The sequence below is a fragment of the Vicia villosa genome, unplaced genomic scaffold (genome assembly GCF_029867415.1).
Source record: "Vicia villosa cultivar HV-30 ecotype Madison, WI unplaced genomic scaffold, Vvil1.0 ctg.000212F_1_1, whole genome shotgun sequence".
Taxonomy (NCBI): Eukaryota; Viridiplantae; Streptophyta; class Magnoliopsida; order Fabales; family Fabaceae; genus Vicia; species Vicia villosa.
In genome coordinates this window covers 964,459-972,998 of record NW_026705078.1, presented here as the reverse complement: position 1 = coordinate 972,998, position 8,540 = coordinate 964,459, and the positions used below count along the sequence as shown (strand labels likewise).

Sequence of the window (8,540 nt, the reverse complement as noted above, 5' to 3'; positions counted from 1 at the left end):
AGAGGAATAAATATTGAGACAATCCTTTCTACAACGTTATTTTCTTTTATATATAAAAAATACATAAAATTTTACTACATTTAGATTTACATTGACAAAAGAAAAGACACGCACTGAATTATGACCTGAAGCTAACCACAAAATCCGTATTTATCGATGTATCATTGTTAATAATTTAAGGATTAAATATGATTTTGGTATCTATAAATTTACTAAATTTTAATTTTGATACCCTATAAAAATTGATATGTTTTAATTTCTATAAAATTATTATGCACGTAATTTTAATCTCTGCGGTTAAATCAATGTGTAGTTTTAAATAATTATTTTGCAGACATAATTAAAACGTTATTAAAAGTTTCTTAAAAAAAGAACTTAAAATTTAATTTATAAGGGGAGGTCTTTTTATAACTTTATTATTATTTTTTTAATTTTAAAAAATTCTTATTTAATTTTTCTTATTTAAAATAAATTCTAAACAAAACTGCATATTTGCATAATTGTGTTGCCTTGGTTGACAAGATTGTTTGCAGGATCCGGTATTGGAGTTCCAGAGCTTTGCAGGGCGTATTCAACTGATCAAGAGTGTCCTTTTCTCCATAAGAAACTTTTGGCTTCAATGTCTTCTTATTCCTAAAACAGTGATTAGAAGAGTGGAGGCAATATGCAGATCCAAATCAAGCAAACGAGCCCGTGGATAATGAAGAGCTTGCTGAAAGCTAGAGAGGTTGTGAAGGAAATGCAAGAGTGGCATAAGATGCTGCAGCAAAGTAAGTATCTCATAAGGAAAATTTATTATGCCATCTGTGATACAGGTCAGGACACGAATTGGAAGAAGATTATGTTCAATGACTCAGCGTGACGACGGGCAATTCATACATTGTGGATGGCATGCCATAACAGTTTAGCCACAAAGGAGAGATTGTGTAAGTTTGGAATGATAAATGATAGCAAGTATCATTTCTGTCAGGAGACTGAAACTCAAAATCATCTCATGTTTGAGTGCCAAGCAACAAGACATATTTGGCATAAAATTCTAGATTGGATGGGTTTTAACCACAACCCTAGTAAGTGGAAGATGGAACTTGCGTGGTTACTAGGTGAGTGTAGGAGAAAGGGCAGTAAGACTAGGATTTTGGTGTGTGCCTTCATTGAAGTTGTGCATGAAAGCTGGAAGTTTCGAAACCAAATGATATTTAGAGAAGCTATTGATCTTCATCAGGTGGTTAGCAAGATTATAGATGCGGTAGTCTATCGGTGTTGGAATAAGGTCAAGCTTAGGCAACATCTCAGTAGGATAATGATGAGCTAACGTTTCCCTATAGTTTTTTGGTCTGATAGATTTTAGTTGGACCCTAAGAGCATCCATATCCATACCACCCAATTTAGTAGTATAAATGGACCCCACTTAATATAATATATTATTTTACATTTCTCAATTATTTAAACCACCTAATTAAAATTTGTAAATATCCATACTACTCATCTAAAACTTTAAAATGGGTCCCACTAATCACACACTAATTTAACATTTAATATAATAACAAATTGAAAAGCACCGTAGTATTATTTGGATACGATGGTTATGTAATACTACACCATTTGCATTCAATTATCCATACTATTCAGACACAAGTGGTACATGTGGCAAATACCACCCCCAATATTTATGCTCTAAGGAGTCACTTGTACTTCATTGCCCTTTTGGAATTTTAATAAAGTTACATTTTATTCCAAAAATAAAACTGCATATTTGATAAATAAATATTTTAATAAAAAAAAACATATTTGATAAATAAATATTTTATAATATTCTAAACACATAAAAAAAATTATTCAAAATTTTAAAAGTTAAAAAATAATTAAATAATATTCAAAATTTAAAAATAAAAAGTTTAAAATTGCATACTTAAAAATTTTGTAGGAATTAAAATGTTATTTTTAAAATAAGAACTGAAAATAAAATTAAAAATATTTATAAGAAGAAAAATAAATTTTACCGTAACTTAAATTATCTTTTGAAATTTCAATGTTATACTAGTCCCTACAATTTATGTACCACTTAAATGATATGGTCCTTGCTATCATTATTAACAATGTATAACATAATCATACAAAAAATTATGATTCCAAAAATGTCATAATTCTGGGAAAACTTGGAACAATAAAACTACATAAAGTAAATGGATAGTTGAGACATTAAAATAAGTAGGGACTACTTATTCCTACATCCATAAAATGTAGCTAGAAGTTTTAACTTTAACAACAACTTTTTAACCCATAACTATAGTATCTCTAAAATATAAAACTAACATATGAACCATAGCGGATAAATTTTTTTATAGTTTACTTAAGAGAGGGGAAAAAACTAAATCTGCTTTGCCTCGATAGCTTCATATTCCAAACAAAACAAAAGCAAAATTCTTGGATGAGCCTCTACCCTCTTCTGTGTATCTAAAATTATAGGGTTCTCTGAGAGCTGCTTTCTCTGCTTTTTTTAGCATTTTAAACTGTGTCATAAAAGAAAAAGTTATGTTTATTCTTTTAGATAAGTATACAAAAAATTAATAAATTTATGCAGTTTTTAAGCATGTTGAGAGCCAATGAATATACAACCAACATATTAGATGCCTTGTTTATTTTAAAACTATACACAATGACACATAGAAAACCCAAATGAGTAAAATAGCATAGGAGAAAAAAGTGTAAGTGTGTTGCAGAAAGTATGTAAAATTATGTTGTTAATTAGGAATGCATAAGTATGACACGAAAATCTCATAAAACTAAATATAATATAGAAGTAAAATAGAAATAAAAATATCTTACATTTAAGAGTTTGAACTTTGGTAGACCGCTTTGAGAATGCTAGGAAACAAGACATCCATGACGCAAGAAGAGTTTCATCTTTCTTTCACTGAAACAAAAACGAGGTGGAGCAATTATCCTTCTTAAAGACGGGCTTGAATATAATACCGAGAAAATATTAGCATGCACTTTATCACAACCCCGTAAATTGATCTCTCTAAGTTGTGTGCAATTTTCTACCACATGCTTCACTCCTTTCTTTGTGACACAATCACAATTTTCAAGGTATAGTTGCAAAAGGCCACAACAACCCTTTGAGATCATATAAAGTGTTTCGTCGTCAACTCTTGTAAGTGACAAATTCAACACCTCCAATTTTGGAACTTCAAAGTTCAGTCCAACATGTAGTTTCATTGTTGAACAATTGGCTATGTTCAAATCTCTGATGTTACAAAATCTCTTTAAAACTTGACCAATACCTTGGTTGGATATAAATTGGCAAGAATTCAAATCAAGCAGTTGCAAACTAGGAAAAATGGAAGAAAACATTAATATTGTTTCATCTCTTAACTCTGGACAATGACCCAGATAAAGAGACTTTAGTTGATAGTTTACAATACAATCCATCAAAGAACTAGAATTCTCCACATTCTCTTTTCCTATAGATGTCCATTCCATTTTGATCTCAAGAAGTGAAAGACAATTACTAATGAGTGAAAATAAGGCAGCTTCTGTTAGCATGCTACATTGACTAAGGTTTATAGACACCAAATCACCCAACAACAAAGATAACTCAATGACATTTTGATCAGTTAGAAAATCAGCCTTTTGAAGATCTAAATATTGTATACCTTGACACTTGGATAACAAACAAAAAATTCCAGCATAACTATAACCGACACAATTATGGAGGAGAAGCTTGGTCAAAGGAATACCCTCCCTTGCTATAGAGGACAACAACTCATCTGATATTTTCCAAGCGAATAAATCAAGAGAAGTCAAACTCTTAAAACTTACCAATGAGGCAATGAAATGTGAAGTAAAGTTCTCAAAAGATGTCGTACTCATGGAATTCGAATTAGATAAAGATCTCAATGTTGGTCTCTGGAGGACAATAGAAGCCATCTTCAGGATTCTACAATAGTCAATAATGATAGCCTCTTCGAGAAACTTACAGTTCTTGAATAAGTAAAAGACTGATAATTGAAAGAAAACACTGTCATGAGAGAGATTAACTTTGCGGATTCTAGAAAGTGCCAATGAAAGAGCTGTTGCAGAGAGAAATATGGAGTTTCGATCAAATTTGAACTCCCTAGGGTTACTGAGGTCAAGTTCCTCAAGGAAACGGAAGCGATCAGCAATGAATAACATGTCGGTTTCATACAGAGTACCGATGTTGGAACATACGAGACATGTCAAAGTTGTAATTTTTTTGGAGAAAGCTCGCAATCCCTTTGCTGGAATTTTGAGTTGATTGGAGAGATTGAGTGATGTGATGTTCAATTGAAAACGAGAGATTTGGATAAGAACAGGGTTGAGGTCACCATAGTAGGTGGATAGGTTGAGGGAGGCGATGTTGGAGAATCTACGGAAGAGGGTATAAAAGAGTTTGCATGTTGGATTATATATCGTGAGAGATGATCGAAGATGATTTGTGATGGAGAGCAATTGTTTGGATACCATGGAAACAGACTTCAAATGAATGTAGCGACGGTGGTTGTCGATGGTGTCATGGTTGATAAGGAATTTGAAGATACGTTCCCAACATTCATCTGGTAAATAATGATTCGTTGAAAGCATATCTAATGTTTTGCTCCTAGTTTGTGTGGAGGAAGAATAAGAAGAAGCCATAGCCATCATTGATTTTGATCTTAGAGGTTTTCTTTTTCTTTTCATATTGAAGAATTCAATGATGTCTCTATGAGTGTGAGTTGGAATATTTGGGGAATTAGGTCAAATACAAGTTTTGAGAACTGAACATTTGATTTTGGGTTTTTGGAATTTGGATTATACTCAAATTGAACTTTATTTTTAATTATTTTTAAGGTAAATACTTTGAATAAAATGAATTTGGTAGAATTTCCATCTATTATAATTTGATTTTAATTATTTTATGGTGAATACTTTGAATCCATTGAATTCGATAAAATACTCATCCATTATCATTCGTTTTTAATTATTTTTATGGTGAATACTCTTCGGAACCCATTAAATTTGGTAGGATACCCATCTATTATCATTCATATTTAATTATTTTTATAGTGAATACTCTGAATCCATTGAATTTGGTAGGATACCGACCATTATCATTAGTTTTTAATTATTTTTATGGTGAATATTCTGAATCAATTGAATTTGGTAGAATACCACCCATTATCATTAGTTTTTAATTATTTTTATAGTAAACACTCTCAATTTATTGAATTTGATTAGGGATGGGAATAGGCCAGACCGGCCTACATGGGCCTATAGCCTTGCCTATTTAAGGCCAGACCAGAATTATTTGATAAAAAGGTCAGACCAGACCTACTTGATAAAAAGGCCAGACTTAGGCTTTTTTTAAAAGTCTATTTAATTATATAGGTTAGGCTTAAGCTATTAAAAAAGCCTATGAAGTCTTATAGGCCGGTCTATATATATATATATATATATATATATATATATATATATATATATATATATATATATATATATATATATATATATATATATATATATATATATATATATATATATATATATATATATATATATATATATATATATATATATATATAGTCTAAATAGGTTGGCTTATATATGCATATATATTAGAAAAATACTAAATAGGTTGGTCTATACATGCATATAAATTAGAAAAATGTTAAATAGATCGACCTAAATATTCATATATAGGCTGACTTATAAGGCTTCTTAAGTAATACGAATTAATTAAAAATCTTAATGAGAAAGAGGATTTTAAATAGGCTTTCGGGTCAGGCTAGAATTTTAAAAAGGTCAGGTCAGACTAAAAAAAAGAGTCCATAGTAGGCCATAGACCAAACTCTTATAAGTTTATTGTAGGCTAGGACCAGGCTTTATAAAGCCTAGCTCAGCCTAGCCTATTCCCACCCCTAAATTTGATAGGATACCCACCAATTATAATTTGTTTTTAATAATTTTTCCATTGAATTTGATAGGATACCCACACATTATCATTTTTTTAAATTATTTTTATGGTGAATAATTTGAATCCATTGAATTTAATAGGATACTCACCCATTATCATTTTTTTAAATTATTTTTATGGTGAATACTATGAACCCATTGAATTTGATTGGATACTCATTCATTATCATTCACTAGATTGTGACCTACGTGATGCACGACTGTGTGCATAATTTAGAAGTTATATATCCGTTATTTTTATGTTTATATTTTTAGAAATCATGTATCAAATAAATTTTGATAAATAAAAGTAATAGTATACATTATCATTCATTTTTATAATAACAACAAAAAACACTTTCATATATCATTTGTTAATATAAATTTAACAGTAAATGAAAATTATTAACAATATTAGTTAGCCATTATAAAAATTATCAATAATATTAATTGGAAGTAATAAAAATTAATAAAAGATTTGAAAGGCGAGATTGAGACAATCATAGGAGTTTTGAGATGAGAAGAGAAATCGGGAGCAAATGGAGTTCGAAGAAAATTAGATTTGAGAAAATTAAGTGAAAACCTAAATTAATTACTAAGTTAATTCTAATTTAACCTAAGTCAATTACCTAATTAATTAATTTATTTATTTAATCATCTAACTAAATAATTTATTTCAACTAGAAAATCCTAGTGACTAGATGAATTAAATTCTAATTCTAATTATTTACCCTAATTACTAATTAACTAAATAACTATTTACAAATTTTAAATTAATTAATTTATTAATCTAATTTAAAATAAATTGTTTAACCTAAATTTAATTAAATGGTAAAAAGGGTTAGTGTTGATTAACTGGTTGGTTGATTTTAAAACAATTAACATAATTTAGTGAACTAAACACAAAGAAAATAGAAATAAAAAAAATGGGCCAGGGGGTGCAGAAATTAAAGTGGAGTATGAATAAAAAATAAGCCCAATGCTGGAATTGCCCAGGGCGCGAGATCCGGTGTTGTGCGTTCTGAAGGGTGTACCATGGACTGCTGCTGCTGCTGTCTGGTCCTTCAGATCAGGATCAAGATCGATCCAACGGCATGTGTGTGATGGTACATCGTGGGCTTTCGTTGGTCCTGCTCGTTGGATCTGTAAATGGCCACAAGCAAACGAAGAAAAAATACAAAGTGAATGACGCTGGGATGGAACCCAGGTCTTCAGCGTTATAAGCCCCCTCCTCTAGCCAAGTGCACTGCGTTAACAAGTTGTTAATACACTCGTCCTCAATTAATATAGAACAAAATGCAATTAATTAAAAGAAGTCAAACCGGGCCCACTGTTGTTACTCTTCAACCAATCGCGAATGGAGAGAGAGTGAATGCTTTTTGACTAGCCAATGGGAATCACACACGCGCGTAGTCAACGATTCAAACTACAAGTCTTCGTCTTCAACCTATGGTGCCTGGATCTGCTACGAATTTAGCTTCGATTTACCTGCGGTTTTCGCTACAAAACTTCGTAGCAAATATGGAAATTCCAGAACCTGCAAAATCACGACATGAACGCGAATAAAAGCCACACAGACCCCCTATTTAAGGTGTCCTAAGTCCATTGGTATGATTATTGTGGCTTGAAATACGCTGTAGCCATGGGTTCGAGGCTTTGCAACCTTAATGCCCTAGTAATGGAATCTCCCTGTTCTTACGTGGAACTTCGCATGTAACAGGCAAAACTTGTTCTAATTGACTCCCTATGGCGAAGGTGATGAACGAATTTTGGGCATGGCCGACCTTGTTCTAAGACGTGAATGGACTCCTGGCAATCTTTGAAAGCTGATAGGCAGAGTGTAAATGGTTCGGACTGGCTGCAACATGGATTTTTTGATATGCCCTAATTCTTTGGAATTTTTGAAAAGCTTGTTTAGGGTTGGAGAGTATAATTTCGTCCCCTAATGATGAGCATGTGTTATGTATATATAATAGTGTGAATCAGGGTAAAAGGAATGGAAAGAAACAAGTTATTTGAAAAGATTGAAATTTGATTTGAAAATAATATTTAATCTTTCCAATTTTGCTCAAAACTCTTTTCACGCTTTTAATGACCCATGTAATTGAATATTGAATTGATTTTGATTTGATTTGAACCCATAAAAAGAAAGAATGATCATATAATTATTTTAAGATTTTATTTGATTTTTATTTGAAATTAATTGAATAAAATCAAATATTAATAAAACAATATCACCAAAATAATTATATTTGACTAATGGATCCCTCTTGGGCTTATTATCACATGAGAAACTCCAAAACATAAGCCCATTACTCAAAAGTTAAGAATTTGCCAATTAGGGTTTTGCCCTTTTCTTGAAAATCGACCAACTTGTGCCAAGCATACCTCTCTCAATTTTTATGGTACGGGAGTGTTCTAGGACTTTTAGAAAATTTCAAGGTGTCCTCCACAAGTCACTTTGGAACTTTTTTTGCATTTGAAGATTTTATATTGAAGATATGGCTCCTGACAAAAAACAGCTTTTTGTGAGCTTCTAGAACGACTTGTAATATTTTGGCCCATATCTCTTAAATGGTGCATTTCTT

At 31.2% G+C, this 8,540-nt stretch overlaps 1 pseudogene; it reads right to left on the bottom strand.

The window, feature by feature from the left end:
* Nucleotides 1-1,096: 1,096 nt before the first annotated feature.
* LOC131625405 (uncharacterized) lies at nt 1,097-4,662 on the bottom strand (annotated as a pseudogene).
* Between the last annotated feature and the right edge of the window lie 3,878 nt (nt 4,663-8,540).